Source organism: Gobius niger (assembly GCF_951799975.1).
Source record: "Gobius niger genome assembly, chromosome: 4".
Taxonomy (NCBI): Eukaryota; Metazoa; Chordata; class Actinopteri; order Gobiiformes; family Gobiidae; genus Gobius; species Gobius niger.
Genome location: NC_136855.1, coordinates 37,219,360 through 37,242,682, shown reverse-complemented (window position 1 = coordinate 37,242,682; position 23,323 = coordinate 37,219,360).

The window sequence follows — 23,323 nt, the reverse complement described above, 5'->3', positions numbered from 1 at the left end:
TAAAAGACCTCAATCTGTGTGTGTAGTAGTTCTAAACAAGGACTAACCCAAAACCAGCACCAGAACCTACATGAAGCCGTCTCTAAATGAACATAAACGAGAATAGCTGAGGAGCCACGCGGTTAAACCCGTGCACCACCCGCGGTTTGAGTCTGAGAAACACTGGTCTCTGTAGCAAAGCCTTACGTAAGTCCCAGGCTCCTCTGCTTTTGTTTGCATCAGAAACAATCATATGAAAGAGTCAGGGAAGCATTGATCTGAACAAAACAGAGCAGTGATTCTCAACTGGTGGGGCGGGACCTGAAAGTGGGTCGAGAACCATCCCCAGAAAACATTACTTTCCAAATCTAACCACTGATGAAGTAAAAATGACTGCTGTGGGATCGTTGTAGTGTTGTGTAACGCTTATTCATCGATAATTTGAGAATGGGGAATTTGTCTTGTTTCAACCTGACAAGATTTAATCTACTTGGATTTAAACCTTTAATTTACGTTTTAATAATTAATTTGTTACATAATGTTTCATTATATAACAAATGAAATTCTTATTTGGGCCACGGCTTGCCATCCTGGGGGCGGGCAGAGATAACCACGATCTCTAAACCACATGTAAAGTTTCTGGGGCGGCCGTTTTGAACTAAAGATGAACTCTTACAGCGCAGAACCGTTTTCCATGTCACGGCCCAGTCTGAACACGGATAGGCTAACTCACGATCTCATTATATTGTGTTGCATTGATGTTTCAACCTGAAGCGACTCACAAAGATAAATTGCGTTAGAGAGGTTTTTTTCAACATGAAACGTGATTGGGGCTCGGACCCCGGCGGAAGATTGCATTGTCGACATGGCATACATGGCATTGAAGGATTATGGCCAGAATCTTCCCCGGAGCCGGACACTGGTGGTGGTAAAAGGAGATCCGGGGTGGCCGGTCGACCCGATGAACAGCCTGAGGAGAGGCCAGGCGGAGGAGGGTCGCAGCACGGCTGGGAAATGGCTGAGTGATTGACCGGCAGGCTTAAGAAGGGGACCCTGGCAGATGAATGGCTGAAGTAGGAAGAAGCAGCTGCGATGATTGGCTGACGTGAAGGTGTGGCTTGACCTGGGGCCTTGACTGGATGATTAATAAAGGTTGCCGTTGATGAGGCGATGAATGAAAGCTGCAGGTACGTCTCCCAGGTTGAATTTGCCCTTAAGCTTCATATCCACCTCATTCCGCCCCGAACACTTTTGCCACTTTTTGCTTTGTCCCGGCACTTCAAGCGCGAAGCCCGTTCATTTAAACGGAGAATGAGGGAAAAGATTCTCTGCTCAAATCTGATGTTTAGTCGATTGATTTGTGTAAAATGGCCAATGTTCATTTGCACCAACAAGTCAACACTGCACTATTTCTCTGCACGGCCGACAAACGGCTTTGTTTTCGTGTAATAGCTGATTTTATGTGGACTTCTCCAGCCCCATGTTTACAGAGAGGAGAAAAGGGGCGGGCACAATACATGGCAGCGCCCACGCGAACTTCCGGAATATGGTGAATAACAGTCTGTACATAATTTGCATTGACTTTACTTTGGAAAGCTCCAGTCGTCTTAGAAAGCCATATTCATCCAAGGAAGTATAAACGAATAAGTTGTCTTCCTCTGTGTACTCGCGGCGTGCGAGGAACACAGCGCCGCTTGCTGGAAAATGTGTGCACTGCACTTACAGTGGTTTTCATATAGAAGCAGATCGAGAGAGGACGAGGCTGCTGCGTTTTTCTTGAGACTATTGTTGTGTTAACAGCAGCTTAGACGTCCCATTCAAGGATTCGATATGCAAATGTGGCCTTCCTATCTTGGGAAAATATTTGCGTTGACGTCACACCCGTGGAGAAACACTGCCATAAAAGATATTGAGCAATGCGTTGCTAAGATGTTTAATCCGCAGTGAACTTGAATGCTCATATTTAATTTTTTACATTCACAGATTAATTTATTAACTAAATGATTCTTGAGTTTTGGGTTGAAGTGGCTTTTTTAAGGCTGCAGACTGGTGGGTCCTGACACCACATCAGGTGAGAACCACAAGGTTATTTAAAAAGTTAACATTTGCAGAAAGTTTAAAACTAAAAGTGAGATAAAGGTTTTCTGAAGGTTGAAGTAAACTAGCGTTAGACGAATGTTCACAGAACCAAGATAAAGCAAACGTCGGGAGAAGGTTCCCAGAAGGCTGCCATAACGCTAACGGGAGAACATTCAAAGAACGCCAAAAGCACAGAGAGTTTTCCAAAAACAACCAGAAATAACATTCACACAACGTCCCTGCAAAAACTTCAGAAAAAACAAACAAAAAATGGTGGTGAAGCCCGTGGTCGAGTGGTTAAGACAAAGCTAATGCCATTTCTGTTCCAACTTCAGCTTCATAGGTTCAAGTCCCAATTCTGACCATTTGAATTGTGAATGTCTCTCCCCGCTCTTCACCCTGGGTTGTAGACTTTAATTTCAGTATATTCTACAAGGCAATGATGAAAAGAGGCAAAGGGCCCGATCTTCCACCTGGCGCAACAACAGCATTGCTCAAGACAAAGTTGGAATCTTGCGTACAGACAATGGTGCACCAGCGCTTTTGCCGGTCTGAGGGAGTCGCTTAGACAAAAAAGGGGTCGGATGAGGCGCGAACTCTGACTACAACAACCACTTACATTTAAGGCCATAAACATTTTTTTTTAATATAGCAAACAATGAAAGAGGAAGCCACACAATTTAAATGTTGTGTCCAAACTCATCAACCTATCTGTCGACATATTTGTAGCATCCCAGTTCTTCAAGAACAGGGACAAGTTTATGGGCTACAATATGGCTTCACAAAGCCGGCTTTCCCTCGTGCATTCATTCATTCACAAATATTGACACATGTTACGCCGCCACTATAATACGAATATGGTGTTTTTCCTTCTGGGAGCCACTCGTGCGAAAGACCGGAAAAATGTTCCTGAAAATGCACAAACATTACAAAACCTTTGGGCCGCTTTTCTCAAAATTAGGTTTTTGCTCCCTTCATGGAACAACCTCAGCACTTTAGTCGCTCCTACAGACTCGAAACTTAAAGAGCGGATATTATGTTTTTTTCAATCACATAGCACCAGTCTATATCACACTACAATGATGACCAAACCTTCTGTTGGTCTGTAAATGCAGTAAATTAGAATAACTGCCTTGTATAAAATTGCTCTCTCAAAATGGCTGTAGCGAATGTCTTGAAATAGGCCTCTGTCTCTTTAAGAACCTCTGAGCCTTTCCGACACGCCCCCTCCACACGCTGTCTGTGGCATCAGTGGGGAGGGGGCTCTGCTGTGGTTGGTTACTCGGCTGGTGACGAAAGATCGGAGGCGTCTCCAGGAGGTGGGCGTTCCTAGGAGGACTCAGGCAAACCTATCACTTCAGGCATGTTTTTAATGAGGGAATGACATAATAACATGATGCAAAGCTTGAAAAAGTCGATTTTGCATAATACCCCCCCTTTAACAGTCTTGGACTTAACTATATTTAGAAGATTGTTTTGATATCTAATACTTGGCCTGATTTATTGAGCTTTGAACACAAAAAACAAGGCAAAAATTAAACAAGATCCAAAATCCCCTCTGAAAAAATATCTTAGTAACTCATATGCAGACAAAATAATACAATACATTTAAATCTGGGTTTATCCTATATTTAGATTTTGTCGCTGAAAATATTGTATTGCTGGGTTGCAGGTGACATCACAGCGTTCTAAAGGCCTATACTACTATATACAGGGGAAAAAATCTTGTCTTTGAGGAAATGTTTGGCCTTGTACAGAGAGATCATGGACCCAGTGACTGATATCCATGATATATTTTCTAATCCATACATTTTTTTTTAGCTACGACTTGTGAAAGTGTAATGCTGTTAATAGAAAAGACTAATGGGTTCAACGTTCAATTCAATAATCTAGGTAAGACCAAAGAAAACAGCAAGTCAGGTGTGTTACAAATACCATAGCAACATTAAGTCAGGATATATTTTTGGCTTTGGTCACACTTAGTCTCATTACAAGCAGCCTTTCAGTTTTTACACACTGTGGAGTTTGGAAATGTGAAGAAAAACAACAATATTGAATTGCATAATGTCCCGGCCGCTCTCATTCCACCTCAGTGCCAACAACAATGCAGTGAAATGGCCTAAATATAGGAATCTCAGGGCGTGTGTCCCCGAAACAACAGGTGAAAGGAGCAGGTTAGACAGGTTTGGTGTTACAATGCCTCCGCTGCTGGCCCCGCCCCCTTTCACCTGCTCGCTCTCATGCCCCTCCCTCACCTGTCACCCCCCCCTCCCCTCCCGCTGTGAGCCGGGACAGGCTGGCCCTCAGTGTGCTTATTCACTCTCACAGGTAGAAGGTTACATCCCAGAGCTCCACTTACACCTGCTCTACTCAAGGTAAGACCGGACTTCTTTAGCATTAGGCGCGTTTGTGGTGAAGATTTGTGGACTAAACTGTGTAAAGTAAATATTTTATGTACGTATTAATCAGGGGAAGATTCTTTTGTAAGAGGATTTGCATTATCACTTTAGTGTAACCCGATAGTCTGGCCACAATGCTCTCAACAGTTCATTGGTTCTTTAAGCAATGAGCTTTGACAAATCACTTTTAGCACTTCCTTTATCTTTTCAGTGAAATATTTTGTGATTTTGCGGCTTAGTCCAGCTTTATCTACCTCTATGATTTGTAATGTGCTTTGGCTAGCTATTTTGAGTTGTGTTTTTAGTTCAATTTTGTGCATTGTTTGCCAAATCTAGCGCTTTTCTGTTTTAAAATCAGGACTCATTGACAGCAAAACGGTTCACAAATCAGACATGTTCTTAATAACAGGAAATAAAAGGAGGACATATATATGGACAGGTCTAGTTTAATAATGAATGCGTGCATCAACGGGTAAAGAAATGGGAAAGAAACAGCATAAAACATAATCAAAGTTACAATGTAAACAAACCAAAACATATTAAAGGAACTACCTGATACCTGTTTTGTCCCCCTTTAGTGAAGTTTAAACTCAGATGTTTGTGGGAAAAAGCACTGTACATCTAATTTGAAAGAGTTGTATCAATTTCATTACGTTTCGGGGGTTTTTTGGAGCATTTGTATGACAGTGATCCTGAAAAGTGACCCTGGAAGTCCCTGTGAGGAATTAGGAGGCAACAAATGTGTTAGGAATGAGTTTGGACCTCATTTTAATTCAGTGGCTTCCTCTTTCATTGTTTGTAATTGAAAAATCAGCTACATTTATTGGGCCTCTACAAAAATAAAGGACCTGTTTTTTGTTTTTTTTTACAAACAATATTCGTCACAAGGAAAGACTTCGAAGGCGACAGGTGCGTAGAAGACCGGGCAACTTGTGCTAAAAGAGAGAAAAAAGCTCCCGCACACTCAGTCTCACTCTCGTCTTTGTCTCTTTTCTTTCTTTCTTTCTTTTACAAACAATTAAAGAGGCAAGTCAGTTAAATTGGCAGTTGTGATTCAGCCTCATTGTTAACTTTTCTAACACATTCTTATTTTCCGAATAATTCAGAGGAAGGATTTTCTTTTCACAACTTGCAAGGGTCACTTTTTAGTCTCACAGGCACAGAAATGCGAGAAAGCTCTATAATTATATGTATTTTAGTTTAGTTTGAAATGTCAGAAAAGAAAGAAACATGTAACTCGATTTAAATTGGCATTCCATCAACATTTCTCAAAAAACATCAATATTGCTCAACTTTTTAATTGCATAAGTTTGTCAAAAATACAAAAAATGGATAGTCCAAACTATGTTCAACTGCTGTTTTCGCTGAAATTATACACTTTTCCCTTAACACATGTTGCCTGTTGTGTCCAATGTTAAATTAAATATTGTATATAACAGTTTTCAGAATTAGAACCGCATTAAAAAGACTTTAAAGCCTGAATTGTATACAACATTTATACAGTATCTTGTACTAAATTTGTAAAACTGCAGTATTGAAAATAGTAAGTAAACCATAAAGGGAGCAGGAATTTTTCATTAACCATATTTAAAGGGACACTGCGTAACATTTTGGACTACACTGTTGCCATCAGTACAAAACATGCTCCTAATGACCTGCTCGACACAGAAAATGCTCTTAAAGCAGTGGATCAAAGAATGGATTTGGATGAGAACCTAACCTGTTTCAATCTCAGATTCTGCTGATTTAAAGGGGCTAGATGCAAGTTCGTGATTTTATACTCACTACTGCCATCTCAGGTCTTACGTGTAACTGCAGCTTCTATATTAAAGGAATAGGCCACCGTTTTTACATACTAAAATATGTTCTTACCTCACTTTAGCCGAGTTAATATATCCCCGTCTGGTCTTTGTCCGTGCGCTCTGCCAGGCAAACGGAGCACATACGCAGCCTCTCCCACATGTCACATAGCTCCGAAAAAGCTCACGATAGAAGCTACCGAGCTCTTCCACGTGTTCCCTATTTAAATAAAGTTACGTGAAGTGTTTTCATGCGAAGTATATTTACACAGAAATGTAACATGTCGATTTTATAAGCAAATAAAGAGGGGGACTATATTGTGAGGCGTAATGATACGAGGAGTAAAACGTCCGCGCAGTAACTCCGAAAGACTTCCCCCGCTCACTTCCGTCAATAACCTTTAGGAGTTACTGCGCGGACGTTTTACTCCTCGTATCATTACGCCTCACAATATAGTCCCCCTCTTTATTTGCTTATAAAATCGACATGTTACATTTCTGTGTAAATATACTTCGCATGAAAACACTTCACGTAACTTTATTTAAATAGGGAACACGTGGAAGAGCTCGGTAGCTTCTATCGTGAGCTTTTTCGGAGCTATGTGACATATGGGAGAGGCTGCGTATGTGCTCCGTTTGCCTGACAGAGCGCACGGACAAAGACCAGACGGGGATATATTAACTCGACTAAAGTGAGGTAAGAACATATTTTAGTATGTAAAAACGGTGGCCTATTCCTTTAAGCTCGTGCATGACGGCACGGACCCAAATTAACACCTTTTTGAGTGACAGGGCAGGATTTTAGAGGCATTTGTGGCGAATAGGTCTGGGCTCATTCTACACATTAGGACATGGCTGGAACGTGAAAGTGGGAGGAAAATAATAATTTAATTTTTAAACTCTGTATAGTCCCTTTAAGCCGACGTCTCTGAGACGAGCTGGAGACGTACCCACTCCCGGTAAAGTTACAGTCATGTCATAGGAGAGCTGAGCCGCTCACAGCAAAGGCACATGTTTTTTTTGTACATTTATGAGGTATTTTTCAATGATGAAAATATCTGTCATAAAATAAATACTTACAGTACAGTGGGGAAAAAAGTATTTGGCCTGGTACAATGCATCTCTCCCCTGGAGATAAATATTTATTGTGTTGTATTGGTTTTCTAAATAAATAAACTAAACTAAGCCAGTTCCCCATAGACTTTCTATTGGATTTTGGCCAAATACTTTTTTCCTCACTGTATATTGCCATTTTAGTAGGTAAAATTCTACGCGGTGTGGCTTTAAGTAACAAAAGTAATCTGTTCTCAGTTGCCTGTACTAACATATCTAGTAATCAGAACTTGTACCATAAGTAATGAATACTGTGAAATCCCTATTAATCATACTTGCATTACTAGTAACCATTGCTTTACATTGAGTTTAAGAACTTTGCATCGGGTTTACAGCTTAAGCGCAATGAGTTGGAATTTACAGTGTACACACAGCAAACCAGTATTCAGTATTTGGCAATGTTTATTTTTTATTTGAAGCTGCGTGTCCTTCCTGTCGGTCACATTATCACGACTACTGTGTGAGCTTTTCTGTAGGGCGATTTAAGTTTGGTATCGGGAAAAAAAGTTTAAGTACTACTTGTACTGAAAAAATGAAAGCATTGAAATCAGGTACCAAAAAACAATTACTATATATTTAGATCCAAGTTGTAATGCTGTTGGTCCAGGGTCAGCGATAAAAGAAGTGACTTGTTTGTTTTAATCCACACGGGGGCCCTACAGTACACATCCCATGGTTATTCGACGAAGAGTGAAACTATTGCTGGGTTGCAGGTCACATCACAGCGTTCTAAAGGCCTATACTATTATACAGAGGAAAAATTATTTGTCTTTGAGGACATTTTAGGTCGTGTACAGAGAGATCATGGACCCAGTGACTGATATTAATGATAATTATTCTAATCCATGCATTTTCTTTTTAGCTACGACTTGTGGAAGCGTAATGTTGTTAATAGGAAAGACTGGGTCCGATGACATCATCACATTCTAGAACCTGCAACCCAGCAATTTACGGTTAAAAACAGTTCCACTGTGCAGTAGTGCAGGGCAGAAGTGGAACATCATGACCTCAGTTCAGGCCCCGTCCCTCTGTGTGAGAACCACTAACCACTAAGCCACTGTGAGACTGGGATTTAGGACGACACTAGTCTATTTCCCAACTTTTTAAAATGGTAAATGGTCCCATTCTCTCACCTCTGGTCCCTGACCCACAGTTTGGGAACCGCTGATTTAAAACTAACTGAAACCTGCACTTGGTTATTTCCATCTGAGCACTGAGGATTAGCCTGTGAGTCGCCCAATTCCTTTTAGACGGTGCACATTCAGAGAACCAGAGTTACTGTAAGTAACTGTGCACATGAGAACCGTGTGGATTCAACTAATCTTTGAGACAAAATAGGCCGTAACAACTCGTTGATTAATCAGAGAAACAACACTGTAGTTTGACTGAGATGCGGGGCCCTTGCGGCTGCAGGGGCCCTATGCACCTTGCATAGTTTGCCTATAGGAAAAAACGGCTCTGGTTTTAACTCAATACGTTTTTTCCCCACCCTATTTTGTCTTAGTTTTTCTCTTTTTCGCTCATTTTTGCTCATTTATTATTACTAATATTTCCCCTATTTCTTCAATTTTTCCCAATTTTTTCCCCAATTTATTCCCCAATTTATTCCCCATCTTTGCCCTATTTCTGCCCCATTTTTTCCTCCAACATTCCTTTTACACAATTTTTCATTTTTACCACAACTTCTCCCAATTTCCCCCCAAATTATTCCCAATCTTTCACACATTTTTTCACATTGGAGACATGTCTTCCTCACATGATTGTTCTGTTTTCTGGTGCCAAATAAATATTTGAGCATAGGTATTAGAAAGAGTATCGTATCAGTATCAGTATCAGGTATCAGTATCGAAAACAAAGTATAGTTAAAGTACCGCTATCTAAAAAAATGCAACAGCACCCAGCCCAAATATCCCAATAAGATATTTCAGATTTCTATATTTCAGCCCCACTGTTTTAAAAGTTCCCATCAGTTCGGAGGGTCAGCTCAGGATTCCGAGTAAACACTGCTTTGCCGCGCTTTGTAAGAACAGTTTTACGGCTAATTTGTTGACGGAGCGGGGCTGAAACCGATTTAATTATTCTCAAAAAACGAAAGTCCCGCCGCGTGGTCGTCGGCCTGTGGAGAAAATCACTGCTTCTAATTTCCCCCAAAAGCTCCTCTATGTGTGACCAGCGTGCGGATTATTACCGTGTTCATTTTCATTTTATTTTTCCACAGTAATTAGGCTCAGCAGAGGCTCGCGTTCTCACCGTTACCAAAGCCACTGCTATTGCGCTAAAGTCCTGGTTTCAGTCCCGGTTTTGGAGCGCTCGGGTCACGCTCACTTTTGGGCCACTTGAAGCAAATCCAAGTGGGAACATTCGCTGACTTGCGCATCAAGAATTCTGGGGAAAAAAACAAGAACCGATGGGAGAAAATACGCTGTTTATAAAAGGAGTAGGAGACATAAATGTGACAGCAATGACAACAGTGACAAGGACGATAATAACAATAAAGAAACAATAACTCAATAGAACAGATATAAGGACAATTTAAGAAAAATAACAATGTAAAGACAAGAAATATTAGACAAGGAAGCAAGAAAGAAACAACAAAAACATAATATAGTCGTGATAGCATAACCAGCTTATAATATAGAACTATTATACATGTCATAGTTCCATAGAGAGGAGGACCCTGAGGTCAGCAATAACATATGTAATTTACTGTACTACAGGTGTACTACAAATAAAGGTGCAATTAGAATATCATGAAAGTGCATTTATTTCTGTTAATCAACTTAGTGTGAAACTAATATATGATGTAGACCAGGGGTGTCAAACATACGGCCCGCGTGCCGGATCAGGCCCACAAGACGATTTAATCCGGCCCATGCCCAGTAGAGCGTGAATTCCAGAGTAAAAAAAAAAGTAAGTCTCTAGCCCAGGCGTGCCCAAAGTGGGGCCCGCGGGCCAAATTTGGCCCGCCGACACAATTCTGTTGGCCCGCTGTGTGTGGTTAATACCAACTCTCTTCCATTCATTCTCAAAGGTAAACATGGATGCAGTACACTTTTTGACCACCAGCGTCAAATTGGGGGCGCTGTTTCTCTACTTTCGCAAAGTTGTTGTGGTGTCTTGGTGTTTATCAATCACAGAGTGTTGTAGCATCAACTTTCACAGTTTTCCAACTTTTATTGCAAAGGTTGTAAACATCGATGACAGTATATGTTAAAAATTGACTTTTAAAAGAATTGATGCTGAACTGACACTTTCAAAATAATCTAATGTGGCATTTTCTTTGAGTTAACGAATGAGGTAAAGTTACTGTGGGTGCTGTAGATGCAGGTGGTTTTTTTTTGCACTAAATTGCTACAATTGTTGATTTTGTTTGACTAAAATTAGGCTTTTGCCATTATTACCATTTGTTTTAATATAGCATGTTATTTGCATAGATAGAATCAAATGCAAATGTAGGCCATCGAAACAATAAAAAGTAAATAAACTAAAGTAACTTTATAATTTGCAGTTATATGTGTTTTTTGTGCTTGACATCGCCGTGTTTGGCCCGTGACTCACAGGCACCTTTTCATTTTGGCCCTCGGTGACAAAAAGTTTGGGCACCCCGGCTCTAGCCCATTCCTGTGCGGAGTTATGATTTTTTAAAGATTAACCAGAATTCTCATTCTCGCCACTAGGGGGCTTAAATGTAAAAAAAAAAAAAAAAAAAAAAGGACAGAGTTCCACACATGTCCAGCAGAGGGCACGTAATAAGAGCTCAGGATTTGAACACCACATTACATAGTCACGTGGTACGTGGACAGTCTGCCCCAGGACGGCTGTGGCTTCGATAACAGCTTAGTGTTAGAGGATAACATTAAATCGCCATTTATCATACTGGGTCAGGCTTTACAGTCGTACTATCTCTGTCATAGCCTTAACTGTCGGGCTCAGGCGCCCATTCTCAGCCACTGAATGCTTGTGTATCAGTCTGACGCTCTGAGAGGGTATTTATCCCTCTTCTGTGGAAACATAGAGAGACTTGAATGGTAGGACTAACGCAATGTCTCAAGTTCATGTCTCCGGGTCCCGCACCGATGGTAAATAAACTTCTCCTGCATAAGACATCCAGACTGCTGCCTATTCTTCATCTATCCTCTCGACCACCATTGTTATTTCTCTAACACTTACCACCACTGAGTGTGGAGTAAATGAATAATGACTACTATGTAGTACTTTGAGGAACTTGTGACACAGGCTTGTAACGTGCAATACAAGTGTAGGTGTACTAATGTATTAACGAAGCTTCAGTTAAGTTGGGGTTTTGACTTACAAAAGTTCATAAAATGTATAATAATACATAGAAGCATTACTTCACTCACATCATAAAAACACTTTCCACTCACTCACTGTTTACACCGTTCATATGGGGGCAGATTTAAGTTAATACCTTTGTAATCAATTGAACTATCCCATATAGATACGTCTAAGCAGCTTGGGTGCCCAAAATGGCCCTTGTTCTTTGTTTACTTTGCGGTTCTGAAAAGACCGTTATGACATGTGCTCCTCTGCTCGCACACCCTGTGATTGATTCTGACCACAGACTGTGAAAAACAAGGACGGAGCATTGCCATTAGCTTCGAGAAAAGGAAATGGGGACAGGCTCCTGAAGTTCTTTTCAATTTTTCATAAATGTGCACTGTCTTGTCATTCTTACCCTTTTTTCTCACAATATTTTTATTTTTGCCCTGTTCTGGATATAGGGAGTGAACGCTATGGTAGAAGTTACCCTCACTTCCCCCATAACATTCTACTGTTTATGTTTTAAACTACACAGTAATACTGCCCCAGCCTTCTGTCTGAGATTTTGGTTTTCCGATCGCATAAATACAACCTATTTACATGTCAAAATTGAAGATGATCTTATTGACCCTATTGGCTGAGCTTATAAATTATGAATGTGATGTTTACTGGTGCAATGCTGTTGCCAGGGAACATCTTCAGTTGTGCAACTTTTATGCAAATCCCCGGATACCTGCGCACAAATCACTGGAAATGTTTTGGTACCCACAGCACGGAGAGCTCTTCCTCTCCGGATAACACTCCTGACAACATTCTGTCGTATGAGTAAATTATTAAGTGCAAAAATGTGTATATAGCTTGAGCCAAACAGACTAGCACGTTATCTATGGCATCTGTGTATTAACAGGGCTATATCGCTCCATATCGACTTTTCTGAGGTTTTAACGATGTTTATACGTTCCCTCGTCGATAGGCTACGCATGTTTGAGTAATTGATTTGTTAGCATGCTATTAGCGGAATGTGAACGCTTGTATTACTGTTTGATTAGGTAAAGGGCGCTCCATAAAAATTTGAAATGCAGAGATATTGCTTCAAATTTTAAAAAGTAAAAATCAGTGCTGAGGCTCGACGGGGCAATAATGAAAAAGATGGCCAATTTATGCTACATTTATTCGATTGCATGTAGCATGAAGCTAACATTAGCATTATGGTTAGCATTCCCAGTTACATATACAAATGAGATCCTTCTCCATGTCTCTGTGCCTTTATTTGGTTGAAAATACTTCCATAAATCAGCATTTCCTGTGGAGTAGATGGTGATGGAGTAGTTCTTTTCACCCTTTGTCTTCCCTCAACACAAAGAGAGGAAAAACTGTTCTTTCAGCCATTACTCCAACACTTTAAACTCTTAACCCCCACCTGAACCAATCACATGTTCTCCAGTTTGGCTTTACTTAAATATAAAAACTTCTCGATGCCTATTAGGCCAATGTAACGCCTCATTTGAAAGCCAAGACCTGCATAACTGATCCTGACTTTTTATCACATTTTTTTGTCTCTTTTTTAAATCACTTTTTTGTTCTGTTTTCATAGTTTTTTTGTCATGTTTTTCTTGCTTTTTCCTTTGCTTTTTTGTCGTGTTTTCAGCACATTTCAGTCACTCTTTTGTCACTTGTTATTGCGTTTTCATCCTCGTTGTTGTCTCTATTTTGACTCAAGAAGCTTTTAGATTTGAGCAAAGCCGAATTGAAGAAAATGTGCTCAGTTCAGGTGGGGGTTAAGAGGTTAAAGGGACTAGATAGTGTTTAAAAATGTCAAAATTATGTATTTTCCTCCCCCTACATGTTCCAACAACTGCCTCTAAAATCCTGCACTATCACTCAAAAACGTGTTAATTTGGGTCCGAAGTGCCGTCATGCACAAGCTTAATATAGAAAGTGCAGTTACACGTATGACCTGAGGTGGCAATAGTGAGTATAACATGGCTAACTCGCCTCTAGCCCCTTTAACAAATGCTGAATTATGAACATATTTATCTGCCAAAAGAAAAGAGCCCATAAATACATAAATAACGGACAAGGCTAACCATGTAGCTAATGTTAGCGTCATGCTACATAACCTAATGAGGGCTGGTTTTTCGCTTCGACTGGACATTACACTGTGAAAAACATCCATATGGACTTCAAATACCCGTTGGTTACTTTGTAGCAGCTGTTCTCTTAATCTGATGTGTCTGGCAGAAACCGTCCTCATTGTGCCTTTATCTGCACAAACCCGTGTGTGCTCTGAATCAGCTACAAATCTACCTAGACCAAGGCATTCAACTATTTCACGCTTTTCCTCAGCAGAGAGATCCTTTTTCTTTCCCAGATGGTGGCCTGCTTAATAATGCGGAACATCCTTTTCCAGTATTTTTTCCCTTAACTGGGCTTAACCTGGAAACTAATCATCACAGGCGTCTGAGATTAATGTCAGTGAATCAAAGAGCCCTGAGACACAATATCCATGGGTTTCCTTTTTACCTTTATGGCACTGAAATACAATGTGCATAATAATTCTTAAAGAGGGGGTATTATGCTTTTTTCAATCACATAGCACCAGTCTATATCACACTACAATGATGACCAAACCTTCTGTTGGTCTGTAAATGCAGTAAATTAGAATAACTGCCTTGTATAAAATTGCTCTCTCAAAATGGCTGTAGCGAATGTCTTGAAATAGGCCTCTGTCTCTTTAAGAACCTCTGAGCCTTTAGACACGCCCCCTCCACACGCTGTCTGTGGCATCAGTGGGGAGGGGGTTCTGCTGAGGAGCAGTGGTTGGTTACTCGGCTGGTGACGAAAGCTCGGAGGCGTCTCCAGGAGGTGGGGGCGTTCCTAGGAGGACTCAGGCAAACCTATCCCTAAAATGGCCGCCATCAGAGTTTTTACAGATTACTCAAAAATACGTGAATGTGCCAAGGCAACACTTCAGGCATGTTTTTAATGAGGGAATGACATAATAACATGATGTAAAGCTTGAAAAAGTCAATTTTGCATAATACCCCCCCTTTAATTCTCAACATAGTGTAGTTCTGCAACCCACTTTTGTGTCCAGATCCACCAGTTGAGAGACACTGATCTATATGTTGAAAATGGCTTGTTTTTCCCTCAACTTTTCTTCACGAAATCCCCACTTCTCTTGTATAAAACTATGAATAACAGTCAGCGTAGACATTATCCTGTCAAATATATAAGCAAGCCATAAATATAAAACAGCAAAACCTGTCTAAGGCACTTGTAACCCATCAAAATACAGCGAAACACTAAAAATACACCCCCCCCCCCCGGTGCCTCGAGTGACTGGTGAGGCGAAGCGAGAAGAAAAACGACTGATTTGAGAGAAAGGACTTGCCCCAAATTACTGTATTTTGTCTGACTGAAGTGACTTTGTGTTTGTCGGTGAGATGTCCCACCGTCTAAGTGCTCCTTGAACCTGCACTCCCCCACTGTCGCCATGGCGTTTGTTGTAAACAGCTCTTAGCGGGGACCAGCCAATCATCTGCTTTTGTTTTGATTGAGTCTGAGGAGCGGAAGGTGATAATTCTGCTCCCGTTGGCTTGACGGAAATGTCACAGGCAAATGTCACTGTAAACACACACATCACGCTTTAATCATTTGGACTGATACAAAAGAAGAAAAAAAGAGCTGATGTTGCCTTTGCTTTCCATCCCGGTCTCCTCGGGATCAGGTTTATGTCAGGTTTTTCGGGTTTCTGGTAGGTTTTCTCTGTTGATGGAACTGTCTCCATGGTTACGTATACACGACATCCATAGATGCAGACGGCATCTCTGGAATCGCCCATATATGGTCATTTTTGAAAACAGTTAAAGGGGAAAACAATTTTGAAAAAATGTAAATGTTCTCTAATTATTCAAAAACTACTGTAACAAACGCTGAATTATGAATATAGTTTTCTACTAAATAATGATACAAAGACATGGAGAGGAGCAAAGTGGTTCAACAGCCCATAAATACATGAATAACGGAGAATGCTAACAGGATGCTACATGTTAGCATCGGGCTAATGCTAACGGTTAGCTAGCACAAGCTACAACTGCCGTTTTTTCACTTCTACTGAACAATCTGTTGCGACAAAATATCCATATGGGCCCGATTTACACTTGACTTAATCTATGTGCGATAATTAAGTTCATATTCCACCAGAAAATGGCAAAAAAGAGTGGAAAAATGTGTTTCTCTAAAGATTCTATTTTCCCCCTCAGTGAAGCCACGGCCCCTTCTATGACGAGATGCCGTCTGTATCTATAGATGCAGACGGCATCTCTGGAATCGCCCATATATGGTCATGTTTGAAAACAGTTAAGGGGGAAAACAATTTGGAGAAAAATCTAAACTTTCTCTACTTAAAACTTTAACAAATGCTGAATTATGAATATAGTTTTCTACTAGATAAAGATACAAAGACATGGAGAGGAGCAAAGTGGTTCAGCCCACAAATACATACATAAATACATAAAAAAACAAATGCTAACGGCTAGCTAGCGCTTGCTACAACTGCTGTTTTTTCACTTCTACTGAACAATCTGCTGCGAATAAATATCCACATTGACTCGATTTACACTTGACTTCATTTGTGTGTGATAAATAAGTTCATATTCAACCAGAAAATGGCTAAAAAGAGTGAAAAATTCTGTTTCACAAAAGATTCTATTTTCCCCCTTGGCGAGGCCACGCCCCCTACTATGACGAGATGCCGTCTTTATCTATCCAGAAACAATTTTTCACAGAAATGTCCAAATAGAAAATGTACAAATGTTTTCCCTGATCATTATTTGATAGTGATAGTTCTTATGGCTGAAAGTTCTTGCTACTGACCAACATCACGCACGTTTTTGAATATTGTCACCACTTTTGGACGCCTTTATGAGGAAACCATTAGACCATAGTTCATTCATGCTGTAAGAGAGGACTTCGAACTATGTGACAGTTAAAGAGTTAAAGGAACAGGCCGCCGTTTTCCTGTACTGAGATATGTTGCTACCTTAGCTTAGACGAGTTGATGCGTGCCTGTCTGGTCTTTGTGCAGTAAAGTGAAGATATTACTGCGCCAACGTCAAAGTGCTCCTAAGATGTTATTACGGCTTACAATATAGTCCCCTTTTTTATCCGCTTAGAAAATTGACATGTTAAATTTTGTGCAGCTAGACTTGGATCGTGTAACTACGTAGCCGTATTTAAAGCAGTACTAAGTAACTCATGCTCCTAAAGGCCACAAGCGCCACTGCAGGTGTCGTAGCATGTTTTGTTTTTTACTCATTATTGTCCGTGAGAGTAAATACTATGCTGACAGAAAAGACAAAGGGAGAGAGGGATATTGTACAAACAATTACACAATGGAGATAATCTTTATCACTCAAACTTGGCTGTAACACGAAACCCACCAAAAGAAAGATTAGACTCTCTTCTTTCATTTAATGAAAGTTTGTTTGTACCTCTTTCCATTCTTTAGTAATCGTCCGTAGAAAATAGGTGAAATCACCCAAAATGCTGTTTTCTGCCCAAAAAGCTGAGAAAACGAAAGAGCAATGCTGCCACCTAGTGACTCAAAAAAATAACTTGTAGTTCATACCACTAGGTACCACTAGGTGGCAGCATTAGGCAGCAAGACGAAGATTTTAACACCAGATACACTCAAGGCTTTGCTGCAGCTGTTCCCGTTGAAAAACACAATTGACGTCTATAGACGTCATTGGCAGTCAACGTTCGGGTTTCAATTGACGTATATAGACGTCATTGGCAGTCAATGAGTTAAGTGGCGCCAGCCCGCACCTAGCTTTGCCTGCTAGCCTGTTAGCTTCTTCTTTGTGATTCTATTAGTGTGTATTAGGCAGTTAAGTTGCAATTGTGGTTTTCTGGCCAGAGACACCAGGGAGAGATGAAAGTCATTCCATTAACACTTGTATTACACCCAGAGGGACTACGGAAAGGATTTATTAAGGTAAACAAGTTCCTTAGCACTGCTTTAAATAGGAAAACATGGAAGAGCTTGGTCGCTTCTAACTTCACCCCGTTTGGCCCCATAGAGGAGAGGAGGAGAGGCTACATGCTAACAACATCTTTGGTCTTTTTGCGTGACTGACGCATCAACTTGTCTAAGCTCAGGTAAGAACATATCTCAGTATGGATAAACGGTGGCCTGTTCCTTTAAGACTCCAAAGTAAAATGGGCCCTAGCACTTGGTGACATTTCTGCATGAGTGTGTTTATCCACACAGACCTCTGGGGCCAAATTACAGAATGTTCTTGTGATTCCGTGTGTCACATAAAAACCAAACATGTGATCATGTGAGTCTGACTAATCCATGGATATATTTAGGTTGAAGGTGTGGTTGGAGATGGTGAATCAATTGGCTGCCATTAGGGAAACTGTTGCACAATACCCGATTAGAAAGGGCACATACAGTAGGCTGGACACATCCGAGATTGCATCTACAAAAGTACGACTGGGTGATACAATAGAGTTCGGGAAAGTCCACAGTTACCATGGAGATCCGCCATCTTTGCAGCTGTTAGCATACATTTCCATAGACTAACATTAGCTAAAAACAGCTTAAAAAGTGGAGAAAAAAGCCGTGGTAAAAACATCTAACTCACTGTGGTGCCCAAGTGTTTAATGTGAACTATAACCCCAGTATTTTAACTTTTAAAATCTCCATTAGTTTACAATTGCTGCTAATCCCATAATGCTTAGCGGTATGACATCACATTCCCGAACTCTAGACTTGTTCCGCAGATCTTGTCAAACTACTCAAATCAAGAAAATTTCACACATTTCTTCATTACATTTGCTTTTCCGAACATTAACCATTCATATCTTGTGGTAACCTTAAAGCATCTGTTTTCTAGTATATCATAAAGTAAGAAAATAAAAACACCTTTACTAACATACTGGCAGAAGAAAGATAAGGCTAAGTGAATTACAGATAAGTATTTCTTTGGTGACAGGTACAATCTTTGAATCTGAAGAAGACTGGTTTGTTTGTGTGGGATAGATTGACAGCCAGCATGTAATATTTTTAGAGAGAAATTGTTCCGAAATGCCATGAAATTTATTGGAAGGAAAGAGTATCCTTCTTTACAAACAGTCTTTGAATCCTCTGTCCTGGCACAGGCAGAAAACACTCTCAAAGAACTTCTAAGCGCTAAAGAGCTTCTACCATCTGGGAAACGATATCGGGCTGTAAGAGCCACAAGCAACCGATACAAACACTCTTTTATTCCTGTGTTCGGGTCTTGTATCTTCTCTTTAAAGGAACAGGCCACCTTTTTTACATGCTTAGATACTGTATGTTCTTACCTGAGATTAGACGAGTTGATACATACCTGTCTGGTCTTTGTGCCCGTGGAAGAGCGTGGTCGCTTCCAACTTCACCCCCGTTTGGAGCTATAGGAATACATTGGGAGAGGCCAAAGGCTAACAACATCTTTGGTCGTTTTTAGCGTGACTGAAGGCACGCTCAAAGACCAGACAGGTACGTATCAACTCGTCTAAGCTCAGGAAAGAACATATTTCATGTAAAAATGGTGGCCTGATCCTTTAAATTGCTGGGTTGCAGGTTCTAGAATATGATGATGTCATCGGACCCAGTGGGGGGAGGAGCCACTTTTTCCTATTAACAGCATTACACTTTCACAAGTCATAGCTAAAAATAAAGTCACTGGGTCCATGATCTCTGAGACCAAAAATGTCCTCAAAAACAAAATATTTTTTCCTCTATATAATAGTGTAGGCCATTAGAATGTTGTGATGTCACCTGCAACCCAGCAATTCTTAGACAATGTTGATTGTCTAAGTGGATAAAAAGGGGAACTATGTAAGGTGTAATAACATAAGAGCACTTTGACGTCCACACAGTAATATCTTCACTTTACTGCATGGACGTCATAGTGCTCTTATTACGCCTTACAATATAGATTCAGACGGCATCTCCGGAATCGCCCATATATGGTCATTTTTGAAAACAGTTAAGGGGGAAAACAATTTTGAAAAAAATCTAAACTTTCTGTAATTATTCAAAAACTACTTTAACAAATGCTGAATTATGAATATAGTTTTACACTAAATAAAGATACAAAGACATGGGGAGATGTTAGCATCGGGCTAATGCTAACGTTAGCTAGCGCTAGCTACAACTGCCGTTTTTTCACTTCTAGAGAACAATCTGCTGTGAGAAAATATCCATATCCTGATTTACACCTGACTTTATTTGTATGTGATAAATAAGTTCATATTCCACCAGAAAATGGCTAAAAAGAGTGAAAAAGTGTGTTTCCCAAAAGATTCTATTTTCCCCCTTGGCGAGGCCACGCCCCCTTCTATGACGAGATACCGTCTGTATCTATAGAAGGGGGCGTGGCTTCGCCGAGGGGGAAAATAAAATCTTTAGAGAAACAAAATTTTTCACTCTTTTTAGCCATTTTCTGGCAAAATATAAACTTATTTATCACATAAAAATAAAGTCAAGTCTAAATCGGCCCATATGGATATTTTCCCACAGCAGATTGTTCAGTAGAAGTGAAAAAACGGCAGTTGTAGCTAGCGCTAGCTAGCCGTTATAATTAACCCGATGCTAACATGTAGCATCAAGTTAGCATTCTCCGTTTTTTTATGTATTTATGGGCTGTTGAACCACTTTGCTCCTCCCCATGTCTTTGTATCATTATTTAGTAGAAAACTATATTCATAATTCAGCTTTTGTTAAAGTTGTTTTTGAATAATTAGAGAAAGTTTAGATTTTTCTCAAAATTGTTTTCCCCCTTAACTGTTTTTAAACATGACCATATATGGGCGATTCCAGAGATGCCGTCTGTATCTATAGTTTCCCTTTTTATCTGCACAGCCATATTCCATTAAAATTCCAATTCCAAATTTCAATTCCATTGAAATTATCATTCTTATTCTAATGTGAACCACATCATGGCAAGTCCAAGACAAATTTCTCTATGAAACAACAAAGTTTGACCTTAACTTAAAGCCTCTTCTTAGCCTCATAAAATACACTTTTTATAATATGTAAACAGATCATTTTTATGAAGGAAGGCCTTGATTCTCTTTTCTACAATCTTACACGATGAGCGTTTTGGAGCATGCTTTAAAACCTTATTGACCTTGAAAGGAACTGTGAACTAATTTTAAGACTGATAGAGGGTCAGGAACTTCAACCCGAGACCTTCTAAAACTACTCTACACAATTTTCCACTGAAAGCTTAAGTGGTATTTGGACTTGAAAGCAACAGCAGAACGAGTTAGGCGTCATGTGCATTGTTCCGAGCGCTCCGCCTTGGCGACAGACGGAGAGCAGGCGTGACCAGTAAAACCAGAGGAAATGGAATCCGGTTATTTGAATCCGCGCTCTGAGGGCACCGCGGGGCACGGCGCCGGCACGGCACGCACACCGCGACTCGCTGTGATCAGAACCAGAATCTGCTCATTACGCCTCGCCGGGGACCTGAGCGCGTGCCTTCAGGAGCTGAGCGGGGAGAGCGAGGAGAAACGGCAAACCGGCGGGGCCCAGCGCTCTCAGGCTGTCAGAGAAGGTGACAGCGGCGCAGTAATGTGTCGGGCTGGGCGACAATGGGAGGATGAATCGGCTCAAACACAGCGGCCTTGTAGTTATTAAACTGTGGGACTGGTGGGCGGCAACTGGCGGAGGAGGAAAATAAAACATGCTTTTTTTATGGCATTCGGTGACAATCTATTACACACATATGACATTATTTACACTTTAAACATTGCAAGAGGCAATACTGATAAACAGAAACGAGTCATTTATTTCCAGTCTTAAAATGCATATGACAGGTTTTAATGCTTTTGAAATGTTTTAAGATGGTTAATATCAGTTGCAAGTTCGTCAGATGCATAATTATCATTGTATTTCAGTGAAACAGCAATTTTAATGAAGTAATGTTGGGCAGAAAAGTGAATTTTATTTACATTTTTAAACTGTGACTATGACAAGAAGTGACTCATTTCCCATTGACTTAACATGGTTGCACGGCAACAGTTTCACATTGTTTACCTTCTTCTTATTTATTGGTTTAATTGGTCAGGACAGTGCATGTTAATGAACATACATGGGTCTCATGCATGTAAACAAGCCACACCGGATTGTAGCCTTGGGCTAATTTCCATCCGTCGTCCCCCATGCGCACTCTTTAACACACTCTCATTCATCCTGGCCTATTGTACATGTTTTTAGTGGTAGGGGAAACCGGAGTACCCGGAGGAAACCTCCGCAGACACAGGGAGAACATGCAAACTCCACACAGAAAGGCCCCCGTCCCAGGTGGGAATCGAATTTGGACCTTCTAGCTGTGAAGCACGAGCGCTAACCACTGTGCTACCGTCTATGTCACTTCCTGTCAGTGTCCAATAAGAGAGTGAAACTATAAACGACACAAAAATGGCTTTACTAAAGAAAGCATCTACAATCTTTAGAAAATCTTAAATATAGTAGCGTTAACTATGTTTTAGCAAAAATTGTGTCTAATGTGTCATATGCACTTTAAGCAGCAGAATTGATTCAGACCTGCCCTGAAGCAAACGTCACTATAGACGTCACCAAAACACAGCGTCATAGTGAAAATGTCTCTCCCTATGACACAACCAGTCGCCATGAATGCAAAGCATGAAGAAACCATATCATTTATTTGTTTATTTGAACACAGATGGGACATATCCACGTAAACACGGCTGCCATGCAACCTGGGATCTTCAGGCGTGAAGCACAAGCGTTAAAGGGCCAATGTCAGCGGCCTGGAGACGAGTTGGAGACTACACTGGTCACAGAGACGTCTCCGAGACATAAGGCTAAGTCTAATAGCAAGGGAGCTCAAAGAGTCGGATGAAGTCCCTTTGAGATCTCCTTGGTACAAAGACATCACAGAAACGTCTCACAGGTTGAAGACGGAACACTGGATGAGAGGCGAAACGTTTGAGACAACTCCTGCACGACTGAGAGCCTACACAGACATTACCCAAATTGAACAATTTTGACGTAGTCTTATATCTTAGGACGGCACTGGGTTAGACACAAACTGCATATTTTTTCTTCTTCTTCTCTTGAAGCACTCCAGTGTGTAATTCCTGAGTTTTGTTTTGTAATTAGATGACACATGGAAGTGCATCTGCATTTACAAAGCCCATAAGCCGTGACTAGACCTGTTCTGCTCTCAAACTGCAACGCCCTTTGTGGCATGTGGTCATCAAACCTGCAGAAGGAGCTCCAACTTCACTTTGAGAGTCAATACGCCTGGCACAACCTCCCATATATATATTATATTAGACGTTCTCTGCAGCCCTGAGCTCCTCCTCAGGTGGTTCCAGAGGCGAGGGCCGTAATATTGGAAAGACACCTCACCATGAGTCTTTTTGTTGACTTTAGGAATAACTCGGAGACCCCTGCCGGAGGAGCGATGGGGCCGTGAAGGTTCGTGAGGCAAAAGCAATTCTGAAAGATAAGAAGGACCAAGAACATCAAGACATTTAAAAACCATTAAAAGAACTTTAAAATCGGTCCTAACACATGGGGAGCCAATGCAGCGATTCTAAAACCGGTGTAATGTGGTCCCGCCTCCTGGTCTTCGTCAGGACACGAGCTGCTGAGTTTTG